Below are 16,773 nucleotides of genomic sequence, written 5' to 3'. Positions count from 1 at the left end.
ACTGTTATTAGCCCCTGGTTAGATAGGCACCAGGCCTAAGCCACGGAGGGTACTAGGCCCTATACAACATTCATATCTACCCCTTGTTCTAAGATGAGCACTAGGCCTGAACCACGGAGGGCACTAGGACCTGTAATATTGTTACTGGCCCTTATTAGGCGGACATCAGGCCTGAGCCACAGTGGTCACTGGACCATGTTGTTTTGTATTAGCCCAATAATAAGCCAGTAGAGAGTAGGTTATTTATAGGTACCTGCTCATGTTTATGATATGGTTTGTTGTACCTGCATGTGTTTATGATATTGATTGGTAGCTGTATTGTTGGGGACACAGCAATAGCATTGTCTATAGGTTAGAGTGATAGGGTCCTAATATCTGTTATGTAGTCAGGTCGCTGTGGGTGGTACAATCTTAGAAGTCAGTGTAGTACAGACATGTGGGTGGACTGTGTTGTTGCGCTTGTCTGCAGGCATTGGGATCGTGACAATTCATCCATCAAGGTAACAAGAGTACACTCGGTGATCATATCCATGTTTTGTTTGTTATCCTTATCCCCCTTCCCTTCAGGCAAGTTCCATCAAGTGAGCTCTGGTGCTTGCCACAAGGGAGGTACTAAGTCTAAGGAAAAGTATGCCAATAATGACACTCCATTTAACTGAGTCGGGGCCATCTGGACTTAGCACATTTATCTTCCATTGCAGGGTCCAGGATCATGGTTTCTCACCTGTACCTTCTGTGTCCGACCTGAATTACGGGATCATCAACCAGCGCATCATTGACAGCCTGAAGCTGATAGCGAATGAAATAAAGTAAATGTCCAACTACACCTGCACAACAGCATGCTCATTTCAGGCAGCCACTACATTTTGACATTGCTATAGTATGGACAATGCTGGAGGCAATTGCAACCTGGGAAAAGGTCATTCCCACACAAAGGACAACTGGCCCTGGACTGCAACCTTCAGTGGAACATTTCCCCATGCATTCCTGGCCCAAATTTGACGATACAATGGGTATAACCTCCTGCTCTCAGATTGGAGACATAGGGTAAGTGGGACCATAAACTTGTACCTGGTATCACCACACAACAGGCTAAGGTAGCAGTGCATGGCCTAGAAGAGGACGCTTGCCACACCATTTTGTTTTGTGACAAAGAGAATCATGCCATTTTCCTGCAAAACACCAAAGGGGATATCTCCCCTGTGGCAATGTCCAGGGTGCAAAAGGACCAGGGAGTAAATTTACTAAGAATCGTGTTAGTCCATTTGTACATTCATGATAGTATTTTTCATTTTTACAAACACAGGAATTTACTATGGCAAAAACGGGAGTAGTTTATGTTTTTTTACAGGTGAACACAGGAGTTTTTGTACTTAAATGCTGCCATAAATACCAATACAAATGTATACACCATCGTCTGAAAACAGCAGTACTTTCCATAGACAGGAATGCAACATGGGAATTTACCAAGAATCGTGAATATAATCACAGGTGTACTCTAAGCAAACACAGTTTAAAAATAGAAGTGTAAAGTAGACCTCCTCCTGAGCAGCGTATTTGTCAAAAACATACACAGAACAGTATGATCCATGTATGTTTCTGCCTTTACTTCTTAAAATTAATGGTTACTATGAAAAAAAATTGACTTGGAGTTCCCCCCAAAGCATAACCAGCCCCAGGTACCTGATCAAGTCCTGTTTGTAAAAATACAGGGGAAAAAATGTGTAGGGTTCCCCTCGTATTTTAGGAACCAGCACTGGGCTCTGAGATGGCATGAGGTTCCTTCCTATTTTTAAATGAGCATCGGACTCAACCTAGCAGGGGTGTAATGCCAGAGCCAGGGAACCCTTTCACCAGGTTTTAAGGAAAACCCTGGGAATTCTACTGGAGAAGTAGACCGATCACCTGGCAAAAAGTAAGTATGTATGAGTGTGTTTTCAAAGACACAAGCAGCCTGCACATATCTCACATGGGCAGGAAACACTGGGATTAAACATGGGTAGGAACAATCACATACACCATCGGGTAACACGATCCTGATAAACACGGTAGCTTGGTAAATTCCCAAATTTCTTTTAAAAAAACCTCCCAATTCTGATCATTCCTACCAGTTTAAAAACAGACAGACACAGGCAGGACATGATTCTTAGTAAATTTATCCCCAAGAGACTATTCCCCAGTATGCCAATACCCTCCAAGATTGGATGACCAAGCTGCAGAGGAGCCCAGGGTGTAGGGAATGAGGACCAAATGCTTTAGAGACAATTTGAGATGGGATTGAAGAGTGTTCCACTGCAGAAAATCATGTTGGACAAGACCTCAGTAAACCATCACATTTGGACAAGACCTCAGTATGCCATCACATTTCTCCTGGAGCAAATGGATGTCATTGCCCATGAATGCAATGGAAATTTGGAGTCCTATGTCTTTCCCCAAAAATGGACTCAAGCTGCTCCTGTCCCACAGTTGGAAGAGGCCAGACCATGGGAGATTGATATGAAGGCACTTCAGGACTCTCTAAAGCCGCGTATCCACTTGCTGAATAAAATGAGCGATTGAACGATAACGATATCGTTATTGTTCAATCACTCATTAATAGTGCATGAATCGGGCATGAAACTGTCAAAAATGACCAGTGATGCACGATTCCGCTGGTCATTTTTGGCATTAATCATTGCCTGAACATGCTGGTCAATCTTCCGATAACAACAGATTGACCATGTTCAGGAATGAGGGAGGGTGCCTACACTGAATTACATATCGTTCAGTGTAGGCACTGCAGGGGAAGAGGAATTACGGTACGATTACAATGTTGTAATTGTACCTTTGTACCACTATCTGCTAGTGGATACGCAGCTTAACTCTCATAAAATAGAGCTCACCCAGCTGAAATGTCCTCAAGAGTGGAGAAGCAGGAGATAAAGGAAACTGCAGTGGACAGTGGAATACTGAATACATCTTGTGTTTCTGCTGCAATATTTTGGGCATTATGCTTGATGATGCCGCATAAAGTCCACCGGCTGACACTTTAAATTAACCACCATTACAGTTGAGGGACAAAACTAGAGTCAAAAGGAAGACAAGGGAGAGTCCAATCCCTCTGGGTTAGTTGGAGAATATCCTATAGTAGTGGGTATTGGGGGTAAGGAGCAAACATGCCTTATTGATACAGGGTCACAAGTAACCAGCATAACCCACTAGTGCTCACCTTTTAGAAACCAGAGAGGATACATGAGTGACAATCAATGCTGCAAACAATTTGACCATAACAGTGATTGGTGTGGTGTGGATGGAGGTAGTGTTGTGAGGCCAAAACCTAGGGCGGAAGGGGATATTGGTTATAGGAACTGACAGCCTCAAACATCGTCCTATGGTGGTGGGGATAATCATCCTCCAAACCTTGGACGTGATTTATACCGTGATAACCTTGGACAATATCATTCCAAATTAGAACTGAAGGAGAACCCACAGTGACTGGAATGGATGGGCTATCCAGGAGTAGATGGGCATTCCAATGGACAACTTGACCCTTGAAGTATTAACCTGATAAAAAGACTTACTGGGGAAATGATAGAAGGCATTGTCCTGTCATGAGGGTAACTTTGGTCGCACTGACAGTATAGAACACACAACACAACTGGTGACTATACTCATATATGACAGAATTAGAATTGAGAGCAAGAACCCCTGGGCTTCCTCTATTATACTTATGAAGAAGAGTGAGGGGACCCTTTGCTTCTTTGTGGATTATAGGCAGCACTTGGATGGGACTGGTACTTTTCCAGTTTAGAACTGGCTATCAGATACTAGCAGATTGCAGTGGCTGAGAGGAGAAAACAGCCTTCCACATTTAAGCGGGTTGCGAAACAATGTCTGGTGTACCTTCCATACTGATTTACCTGGAAAACATAATTGTATTCTCCTCAACCCTGGAAAAATATCTGACCCTTTGGATGTGGTGCTGCATTGGTTAGAGAAGTATGGACTGAAACTGAGACCCTGAAATTGCCAGCTACTAAAATGGAGTCTTGAATGGCACTTGGTTTCTGAGGAGGGGGTCTATCCAATGAATGACAAAGAGAAGGACATTGCGGGTTTTCCTAGGCCTTGTGGGGTACTACTGGTGGTTGATTCATGGATTTTGCCAAGAGGCATGTGGTATAAGAGGCATGTGGAACATTAGGGCCCTGCACAAGAGGCTGCATTTGCGCAGCTGAAACAAGAACTGACACAGGCTCTGATCCTGGCACATGCAGACTTTCAGAGGCCGTTTATCCTATACATGGATGGTACTCTACAGGATTTGGGAGTCTGGTTGACCCAAGAACAGGATGGGAATGAGAGAGTGATAGTCTATGATAGCCACATTCTCTGGGGCACTGAACTGTAGTATTAAGAACTACAGTTCTTTCAAGTTGGAGTTGCTGGCAGTGATGGGTTGCTGGACTGGCCAAGTACAATCTCAAAATACACTATCAGCTGGGCAAACACAACAAAAATGAGGACACTCAGTCCCAATTCCCAGTTGGACCCCAGGAGTGGCGGGGGATGAAGAACGAGAGGAGATAGAAATCCCTGAACTGAAGGACCTAGATATACTCCATATTTGACACTGGAAAGTAGAAGAACACTGCTTTCCCAAATGCAATGAGCTACACTCTCTAACCCTGAAAAGGAATTGTTGCAAAAGTGAAATCGACTCAATGTCCAGGACAGGGTATTGGGCTGAAGTGATTACCGCATGAGTGTAAGTGAGTCTGTCATATTGTACTTTTCTCAGTGACCATCAAGATTATAGCAGAATCCACCCATAGACAAGGTGCCAATTTTGGGAAGGATCAGATGTACCAGTGGTTGCAGCACCAATTCTTCTGCTCTGGCATGTACTCAGTAGTAAAGGAGGTGTGCCAAACGTGTCCAAACTGTGAGTAACCAAGCCTTCAGAACAATTGGTAGAGATACAGACCATCACGACAAGAAAGCAGTTAGAGATTCTGATGATTGACTAAGTGTTTATCTGTGACTTTGCCAGTAGACACCAATATGCATTGGTCATGACTGACCACTTCACAAAGTTCATGGTATTGGTGCCCATAATTGTTCAAACTGATGAGTCCACTGCCAAGGCCATCATAAGTCAATTTATCAGATGCTAAGGCTGCCCAAGACTAAATCCACTCTGATAAGAAACCTACTTGCAGGGATGACTGATGCAGGAACTGTGCCATGTTTATAGTATGGCACAATAGAGAACCAGGCCATACCATCAGGCCATACCATCCACAAGGAGTGGGGCCTGTGATCCATTCAGTCGAACCTTATTACAGATGATATGAACTATGGAGGCCGAACAGAAGTGACATTGGCCTATGGTGATTCCTGAGATGGTTTAGACCTACAAAAGTTAGTCAAAAGGTTAACAATCACAATGTTAACATTCATAATGTCTACACCACAATGTCGATAGTTATGATGTAGACATTGCTAAATTATCAACAGGCAATATATCTACATTATCAAAATGTCAACATTTGAAATGTCAACATTGTCAGATGTCAACATTAGGGTTTGGCTGTTGGTGGTGGTGTTAGGGTTAAGCAGCAGGTAAGGTTAAGTTTAGGCTTCAGTGGCAGGGTGTCAGTATTGTCTGTTTGTGTTTTCTTTTTTGTGTTTGCTTTTTCACCAGCAGGGGTCACCAGATCTTTCAGAAATGTTCTGCAGTTCTGGTCCTGACCAGAGGTGCTGCTCTCTGGTGAATCATTGATTCATTGTATCACCTGTCTTATCACATTATAGGCTGTTTGCAACCAGCATGGAGGGATGGTCATTGTTTGTTACCCTTGCATTTTGTTTGGTATATGTTTCAGTTATGTCTGTCTAAATCTGTGGAATCTTCCTGTCTGCAAAACTAAGGTATTCCTGCAAGTTCTCTGTGTTTCCAGCCTATGGATGTTTCTGGACTTTTGCAAATCTGAACCACTATTTCAGTCACAATTTAGGAACCTGTATATACTTACCAGTCTGCTGTCCATTATTCAGGCAGGCTCTGTGTTTCCAGTCTATGGATATTTCTGGACTTTTGCAAATATGAACCACTATTTCAGTCACAATTTAGGAACCTGTATATACTGTACTTACCAGTCTGCTGTCCATTATTCATGCAAGCTCTGTGTTTTCAGCCTATGGATGTTTCTGGACTTTTTGCAAATTTGAACAATGTAAACCATCAAGATTTGGAACTCATATCTACTGTTTTGTCTGCCATTTATTTCTCTGTAAATTTCTGAGCTAGTATACCTGCTAATCAGCCACGGTCAGTTTGTTTCTGTTCCAGCATTGTTCTTGTGTATCCTGCTTAGCCATTTTATATTTCAAATTCATCTGCATTACCCTGCCTTCATTTCCAACCTTTAATAAATATTTTTGTGTATACTATTATACTTCATGACCTTGTGATTCTGTAGTACTCCAGGGGTTTTCCATAACACATGGTTAGAGATAGTAGTAGGGAACAGGGTTAGGGATAGGGGAGAAATACTCAACAGGACCCAGAAACCATGCTGGACGTACTGCACCCATTGAGAGCAAGGTTAGTCACTGCTGGGCCACCAGGGATATGTCAACATTTCGTCATGAGCTACATGATGAATGTTGACAATATGACTCTCGACATATCATACCACACCCTACAATAACCGGTTCCATTTCACTACAGGGTATACGCCCTACTTTTTGCTGTTTGGGAATGCTGTAAAAAAGCTATCAGACTTGAACTTGAATCCATCTAAAGATGCGCTCTGCTGTACTGTTTCCAGGTGGGTGCAGGAGCTCATATTAAAAAATATATTGCACAATAGTCATGATGAAATTAAGCTCAGAAGGAAGGACAGTTTTAGTAGAAGTCTGGTTCTTACTCACTGTTCTGCAGAACTGTATGGCGCATCAATCTCAGCTGCTTTACTGGAAACCGATGGCAGATGAAAAAATCTCTGCAGCTTTAGTACAAAGATTCCACTCGGTTGTCATGGCTGATTATTGGCACATGATCAGTTTGTCCACACTGACGCATATTTTTCAATGTGTTTTGATTTTTTTTATTATGGATAATAAACTGCCTAGAATTTGTTTCCTGTAACATTCCTTGATAATCATATTCCCCATGAGAGGTCACAATTTTGACTTATAAACGTAAACTTGGTGGCAAACAAAAACACAGTCGAGCTATTAGCATTAGACACAATAAATAAAAAAAATTCAAAATGGGCAGCTCTACATCCTATGCACTCCTGGGTCAATGAGAACCATCTCCTCTTACTTGACTCAATCAAATGGGCCATCATATGAGTGAGCTACAATAAGACCTCCCACAAAGGGGAGTATCCAGAAAAGCCACAATTTAGTAAAAGGGAGTATCCCTGTCCATATCTAATGCACACTGACTTTTGTTGTTTTGCACCACAGCATGATGCATCTAAAGTGTAATACAGCCCTGTCAAAATAAAGACCTAACAAATTGCCAAAACATGAAAAATCTGCTCAATAACAACAGCAAACTGTCCTGAAACCTGAAAAACATGTTGGAGTCATCATGCATTTAGGTCCCTTCAGAGAGAAAAGCAGGCAAACAGCAGAGCCTGCATTAACCCATGCAGGGCAAAAAACTTCACTGAAGGAGGACTAGCAGTGGCATATTTGTAATGGGTGCAAGGTATGCGGTGCACACAGCCCCTGGGTCCACTGGGCCCCTGCTCACTGCACCCATATTATACTTACCTCTTTAGAGTTCCACATCAGCACCGGTGTCAGTGCTGTAAAAATGGCTGGAAAATGGCCGTCATGGCCATTTCCCTGTTGTTTTGCGCGTGCGCAGTACAAGGAAAATGGCTGCCATGGCCATTTTCCTGGTGACTTACACATGCGCTATAGACTCTGTGAACACTCTAGTGCCAAGAATCTATCAGTGCTTCGCTGGCCGTGCTGCGCTCAATGCACTGCATGCAGGCTGACGGAAACTGCACTCGGGTCTCCTCCTCTCATGAAGTGCCCCTGAGGACAGATATATATTCTATAACACCCAGACTACCACCTCCACATGGCCATGGTACCATCTATAGAGCTGCCCATGAGTGCCATGTACATCACGTAGGAATGTGTCTCACAAGGTCTCAATGTAAAGTTTCAAATTCTCCTTGAACCGGTACTAAGTTAATGGAGAGACATACACATGCACTAAACATGATGACCGATCGTACGTGTGTCACTGTATGTAAGCAACTGCACAGGAGAGGTTGTTGTATCGGACTGGGTAGGCAGACTAAACCAGAAGCCCTTTGACAGTTGACCATCTTAGACTGATGTAATACCAAATCCATGCTCACTACAACATTCTTGATAAGCAAACCCATCACGGAGGAAGTCTTGGTAGGCACAATCAGTTCCCTATCCATAAAAGCCCCAAAGAAGGCCTTAGAGAAAGCCAACTGGAAGAGCAAAGCATCAATACCATCTTTTAATATAAATTATGTGCAAACACTTACTGTAGTTGCAGCAACAATGATACATCAATTGGGTCCCTGCAGTAAACATACAAAGAAAGGGAAATATACAGAAATGAAAGAGAAGAGTGCAAATACCAACAAAGCAGAAAAACAAAATGCAAAATGTAGAAACAATGAAAAAACAAGCAAGGTGATGTCACTAAGAAAGAAATCAATGAGGTAAGAAAAATGACAGCACCATTAATTAATAAACCAGCCCAGTAGTACAGTATACTTCCCCAGGTTCATCAGTAAGTTACAGTAAGAGGCAGCAATGGGACATATATACAGTAGCCTACTATAGCTAAAAACACACTCCTTCCTATCTCCCATTGGCTAAGCAAAAAAAAACATATTCCTCCTAACAAAAACATTAACTATTGCATGCTGTCCCAAGCAGCCATCAACTGTCGCTAGAACACAACAAAGCAGGTGTTTAATAGTCTTCTGGCTTATACAGCCCTCCGCTCTCTTTCTGAGGGTATGAAAAACTGAGAAGTGTCAGATCAACATGAATCCAAATCACTTATCTTTACACACTTTATTATAATTCCCTAGGCAGCCAATACATTAACTATAAAAAAATTCACATGCATAGAAAAATGCATCAATTAGAAACTAAGGCCCTCATTCAGAGCCGTACGCTCTGAGCAGAGCGCACGCTCTGAATGAGGGCCGCCCTCCATAATAATGGAGCGTCCCCCTGGACGCTCGTATAGCTGTGGGTCACCACCCACAGCCTATACGAGCGTGCAGTTTGATGGCCGCGATGGTCTTGACCATCGCGACCATCGCCACTGCGAGCCGGAGCCTGCGGTTGAGGTTTTCAACCGCAAGGCCCGGAGTGGTTTTGGCTCTATCAGAGCCAAAATCACTCCCACTGACATCACTAGTGATGTCAGTGGGCCGGCTTGTGACGGTAGGCGTTCCCTTGGGAACGCCCCCGTCAGGGAGGCACGCCCCCAGCACGCCCACCAAAGGGGGCGTGCTGTCAATCAACATCGACAGCACGCCCCCTTTGATCAGACACAACGAGCGAAGGAAAGTCCTTCGCTCGTCGCGTCTGGCGCATGTGCACGACAGAGCTCCCGCCGTCGTGCGCATGCACAGTGCACAACATCGACCCACTTGCGAGTGGACAGCCGCTCGCGAGTGGGTCTGAATCAGGCCCAAAGAACACTAATATGGAGCAGTAGTAAAGTAAGGGTATATGGAAAAGGGAATTACCCTATTGGGCTCCTTGGCATTATTTTTATACTACTTTAAGGGACAAATGTATTATGTGTATATTTTATTAAAGAAAAGTAACCATCTTCAATAAAGACCTTACTCATAACAAATGCACATTCCTCAAATCTTGTAAAGCAAAAAATACAGAATTTAGGAGAAAATGCCAATTAAAGCTATGTCTGGAAGTAAGTTTACTGAAAATCTGTGAATAACAACATAGTAATCAATTTCTTTCTTCCGTAGTGTGCATCTGGCACTGGTGGGCATTATTACACAGTTGATGATCATATTTTTTTTTGTGTCTCTATTGGGACAATGTTTGATTTTTAGACTAGTTTGTGAAATCAGAAAAATAAAACTCTGTCTGTTATTCCCCTAGAGAAAGACACATTTCCTGTTTTCAGAGATCTGCTATTTTCTTATAATTTTCACGCTGAAAAACAAAGTTGGAATTTTTAGTAGACAATGACCTTTGAGAGAAATGCTGGTATCTGGGCTGTTTCTTTAATACCTACAGTTTACTTAGTTTTTCAAAAATAAAATTCCTTTTAAAGTTGAACAAATACGGAGACCAGGGCCGTAACTAGGTTAGTGCGACCTGTGCCATGGCACAGGGCACCGCAGGGCAGGGGTCGCTGTTTGGGCCTGTCAATTTTCCTGTTTATTATCATTCTCACTTGTAGCTTCCTCTTCTTTTATCCACAGTATCTCCTGGCCTCGTTTATCTTTTCCCTGGCCCTTCCCCATGAGGTCATGGCCCTTTTTCAGGTGCACTATCTTATGTCACTATTTAAAAATATGGGGGGGTGCCAATGCTCTGGATCAGGGCACCAAAAAGTCTAGTTACTGCTCTGATGGAGGTGGTTATGATTACAGCATAAGCCCAAAATCTGTATGGTTTAACATTTTTATTGCCTGCCAATGCTAATTTCTACCAGCCAGAAAATTTGCTGACTTACTGTAGTAAAACACAAAAATCACATTTTTATGTAGAAGACAAAAAAGGGAGAAGAGCAATGGTAGAGGTTTGGTAAGATTGTTAAAGCCTTATTGTCAAGCTGTCTTCTTCTAGTTGATACTTACAGTATAATTTCTGTATGAAAATATTTAGTTAACACTGAGAAAAAGCAGAAAGAGAACTGTCTCTGCCCTACGTTTCTCCAGTGCGAGCAGACATAACCAGGGGCATATTGAGGACGTTGTGGGCCATCATTTTGAAGGCGACCCTGACCCAATGTTTCTGGAGATATACCTGTCTCTGCACTGGTCATTGATTTTATTTTCCATAATAGTGGCCTAGTTAATTTTATGTCTCATAGTAGTGCCCTGGTTCATTTTATGCTGCATAAAAGTGTCTTAGATTGTTTTATGACCCATAATTGTGGCCTAGTTCACATTGCGCCATATAGTTTCCCAGTTCACATAATGGCACATTGAAGTACCCCCAGTCCATAGTATGCCACATTAAAGTGCAACCTGTTCATATTAAGCCACATTGTAGTTCCCCAGTTCCTATTCTGCCGTATTATAGTATCTCCAGTTCAAATTGTGCTACACTGTATAGCCTCCAGTTCATATTGTGACAATTTATAGTGTCTCCAGTTCATTTTATGCCACATTTTAGTGTCTTCCGGGGCAGATTATTCCACATTACAGTGCCCTCAGTTCATATTATGCCACACTATAGTGCATCCAGTTCATATTGTGCCACATTAAAGTGCCCCAGTTTAAATTAGGTAATATTGCAGTGCCCCCCCAGTTCATATTATTCCACATTACAGAGCACTAGTACATTATAACATCCACTATACAAACCCCCTTACCAGTATAATATCCATTACACCCACACCCCTTACAATTCTAACATACAATTGGGCAGCATTATCCTATATAGAAGTCATCCAATTGACCTCTTATCTAACATCATCTTAATTGCAAATGGCAACACTTCAATTGAACCTTATTGGCAGCTTTTGAAACTTACACAGCAGAGCCTTCGGGGCTAAGAAGATTGCCATTTCCAGTAAGTGTAAAGAAAGGGAAGGAGGGAGCAGGGACCAACCAGTTCTACCTGAGTGGGTCCTAATGCAGGAGATTTTTTATTTCAGCACATGGCACCTTTCTGGGATATACCAAGAAAAAGTTGCTCTTCCGCACAGAACTATACTTATTATTTAAAGTTCATCCTCCTAGTGTATACATTTGAAAATATTTAATTGAATTATTATCTATTATTTTATTAATGTTGGAGGGGTGCACCCAGGAATAAAAATAGATATGCAAAAAAAGAGAAAGAAAGTATTCCTATATCGGGGCACTCACAGAACAAATTGAATTTTATAATATCCCTACAAATACTAACAACAATTCATTAGCACTGATAATTCTAAAATATAACCTTTAATATATCCTTAAAATAAATGAGCGAAATATTTTTATTTTTATATTTTAATATATAGTAAACACTACTATTAAAATTATTATCACACTATTCAGATGTAATTTTTATCTCATTAGTTCATAACATCGTCATGTTATAAATAACTCTCGGGTGTCTGTATACTAGGGACATATGTTTTATAACTTGTTGCATGCACAATATGCAAATGATAGATATATCAAGAGTATTATAAAAAGTATCACACACGCTGTTGATCTATATTACTTATATTTAGTCCTAATAGTCTTTGTGCAGATATTGTTAGTCCATCAGTTGCAATACATCTAATGTTTATTCATGCACATCTACCAAAGGGGTTGTATATATATTAATATCAATTCACAATAAATTGCTGATGTTATCCAATATGTTTACTATTGTATTGATCAGATAGTAAAGCCATAATAATGGCATATTATGTGCTATGATCTATATCAAATAGACCGTTGGCATATAGCAGATGTGCAGACAATCATAAATAAACAGTTATATATTGAACGGTAATGGATTATATATAATAAACCCCTCAATTAGTATAGCGCTAACTGGGTACAGAAATCCGCTATCAATAAACTGGGTTCACAAATCACCAATTATTGGTAGTTTGTCACAAAAATAAGATACAAATTAAGGGGTTAAATTCAATGTAAAAGGGCACTACTATTAGTTCAATGGATACTAATCATATCCCTCATCTTAAACATTCCCAACAATGAACTGACATAATACGTCTTTTATATTTATTTTATGACATATGCCAGATACTATTCTCATTCTATAATCCATAAATCAACTGTCAGAGATCGGCGATAATTAACATCAGTGTTAGCGTTGGTACTTTCCCTTGATAGTGGTGCAGGTATAGCTACTGCGCTAGTCATAATAGTAATTAAGTTACTAAGTGTATTGAACACACTGTAACCATTTGTCCACATTAGTATGTACAGCATGTGCTGGAGCCCAAGCGCCTGCTCTTAGCATCCAAACGTCTAACAGACACCCTTCATGGACATATCGATTTGTCTTTTAGTGTGACATACATAAAAACAAACAACACATAGTGCACATTAAACAGCGTGCACCGCGTGTCTCCTGACGTACATTTCGCCGGTATGCTTAATCATAGGAACAACCCGTGTAACGGGTTCTGAGAAACTATATCCTCATTGCTAACCAATCAGTGCTCGATTCAGTATATTGAAAGAGTTCTCCACCAATCAGTTTAACCTGTCAGTGCGTCTATTGGTTAAAGGCTCTATCAGTGAAGTAAGAGCAGACTGGAATGATTGAAAGGTTTCAAAGCCAATCGGCTTTACATGGGCAGGTTCTCATTGGTTAGAGTTGTAGTTAATGTAATAAAAATATGCCAGAATTGTCAAATGCCTCCCAAGCTCTCTTGATTTAACCCTTTGTGTCCTTATATTAAAGATAGTGCAATCTATATTCTAGAAAAAAAAAACATAAGGAGTAAATAATATATTATATTAAATTAAATTAAACTCCCCATTTGTTAATCGATCCAAAATTACATCTTGATTGTATCAGAATGAAAGTGTCAACAGCTATCATATTATTATTCATCTCCCAGTATGAGCAATGACAATATTTGAATACATCCAATCCATTATGTAATATACACCTATCTATATCCCGTTGCCATAACCACCCAGTGTATTCTTATCATAGTGTATTATCCCCCATGATAACATAATTTAATAATTATGTTATCATAAAGGATTGGATGTATTCAAATATTGTCCATTGCTCATACTGGGAGATAAATAATAATATGATAGCTGTTGACACTTTCATTCTGATACAATCAAGATGTCATTTTGGATCGATTAACATATGGGGAGTTTAACTTAATTTAATTTAATATAATATATTATTTACTGCTTATGTTTTTTTTTTTCTAGAATATAGATTGCACTATCTTTAATATAAGGACACAAAGGGTTAAATCAAGAGTGCTTGGGAGGTATTTGACAATTCTGGCATATTTTTATTACATTAACTACAACTCTAATCAATGAGAACCTGCCCATGTAAAGCCGATTGGCTTTGAAACCTTTCAATCATTCCAGTCTGCTCTTACTTCACTGATGGAGCCTTTAACCAATAGACGCACTGACAGGTTAAACTGATTGGTGGAGAACTCTGTCAGTATACTGAATCGAGCACTGATTGGTTAGTAATGAGGATATAGTTTCTCAGAACCCGTTACACGGGTTGTTCCTATGATTAAGCATACCAGCGAAACGTGTGTCAGGAGACATGCAGTGCACGCTGTTTAATGTGCACTATGTGTTGTTTGTTTTTATGTATGTCACACTAAAAGACAAATAGATATGTCCATGAAGGGTGTCTGTTAGTCGTTGGGACGCTAAGAGCAGGCGCTTGGGCTCCAGCACATGCTGTACATACTAATGTGGACAAATGGTTACAGTGTGTTCAATACACTTAGTAACTTAATTACTTTTATGACTAGCGCAGTAGCTATAGCTGCACCACTATCAAGGAAAAGTACCAACACTAACACTGATGTTAATTATCGCCGATCTCTGACAGTTGATTTATGGATTATAGAATGAGAATAGTATCTGGCATATGTCATAAAATAAATATAAAAGTTGTATAATGTCAGTTCATTGTTGGGAATGTTTAAGATGAGGGATATGATTAGTATCCATTGAACTAATAGTAGTGCCCTTTTACATTGAATTTAACCCCTTAATTTGTATCTTATTTTTGTGACAAACTACCAATAATTGGTGATTTGTGAACCCAGTATATTGATAGCGGATTTCTGTACCCAGTTAGCGCTATACTAATTGAGGGGTTTATTATATATAATCCATTACCGTTCAATATATAACTGTTTATTTATGATTGTCTGCACATCTGCTATATGCCAACGGTCTATTTGATATAGATCATAGCACATAATATGCCATTATTATGGCTTTACTATCTGATCAATACAATAGTAAACATATTGGATAACATCAGCAATTTATTGTGAATTGATATTAATATATATACAACCCCTTTGGTAGATGTGCATGAATAAACATTAGATGTATTGCAACTGATGGACTATCAATATCTGCACAAAGACTATTAAGATTAAATATAAGTAATATAGATCAACAGCGTATGTGATACTTTCTATAATACTCTTGATATATCTATTATTTGCATATTGTGCATGCAACAAGTTATAAAACATATGTCACTAGTATACAGACACCCAAGAGTTATTTATAACATGACGATGTTATGAACTAACGAGATAAAAATTACATCTGAATAGTGTGATAATAATTTTAATAGTATTGTTTACTATATTTTAAAATATAAAAATACAAATATTTCGCTCATTTATTTTAAGGATATATTAAAGGTTATATTTTAGAATTATCAGTGCTAATGAATTGTTGTTAGTATTTGTAGGGATTTTATCAAATTCAATTTGTTGTGTGAGTGCCCCGATATAGGAATACTTTTTCTCTTTTTTTGCATATCCATTTTTATTCCTGGGTGCACCCCTCCAACATTAATAAAATAATAGATAATAATTCAATTAAATAATTTCAAATGTATACACTAGGAGGATGAACTTTAAATAATAAGTATAGTTCTGTGCGGAAGAGCAACTTTTTCTTGGTATATTGTATTTTTACTGAGGTCTGTCCTCAGATTTCGCTCATCCTGCACGTTCTTATTTATATTTATACTATAGACACTATATTATTTACAAGCAACAATGTCTAGTTTCAGTCTATCGGCAGAATTATTATCTAGGAGAGAACGATGGAATAATGAGCTCGGTATGATCTTCCCGGAGAATATTAGTGAAGATACTGAATTGTCTCTAAGCTGGAATGAAGAACTCCTGCAACTCAAACACAACTTATTTAAACAGACTAGTACATGGTGGGAATTGATGACATTTGAAAATTTTGTTAAACAAAAAATTAGCCCGAGGGGTTTAAGACCGAGGGTGTTTCCATCCTTTGACCTAGCTACCGATAACCTAAGAAGGGAATGGGAAGAAGTGCTGAATAAATGCGCACAAGATCTGATGCAAGTCTTAATAAAACATGATAATTTAATGCTGGAACAATATAGTAAAGAAATTGAACAATTAACCAACAAATTAAAAATACAGGAACAAGAATTAAAGTTCCAACAAACTTTTGAGAAATATATGAAAGACTTGGCAGATTATGAGTCACAGATATTTGAATGTAAGAAATCTAAGTTCGCACGTGATAAAAGAGATTACGCCTCTGATCAAGTTTTTAGGTGGAATATAAGAAGGGTAGATAGGAGAAGGGAAATGATGAGGAGACCCTCACAGGGATATACTTCAACAGACCAGGAGTCGTCAGGTACAGAAGGGTCAGACCATTCATTCCAATTAAAGGAGAATTTGCCATCTTACACTACCAAGGATTTTTTAGATTTACCTCAGGGACCTTTGTTAGATCAAAGACCCGTAAGAGGAAGATTAGGAGGGGCAAGAAATACCCGAAACCAGGCAAAATGGGATGTTCAGGA

Source organism: Taudactylus pleione, unplaced genomic scaffold, assembly GCF_031769625.1.
Source record: "Taudactylus pleione unplaced genomic scaffold, aTauple2 ptg000236l, whole genome shotgun sequence".
In the NCBI taxonomy this organism is placed as follows: domain Eukaryota; kingdom Metazoa; phylum Chordata; class Amphibia; order Anura; family Myobatrachidae; genus Taudactylus; species Taudactylus pleione.
Note: the sequence above shows the minus strand (reverse complement) of the source record.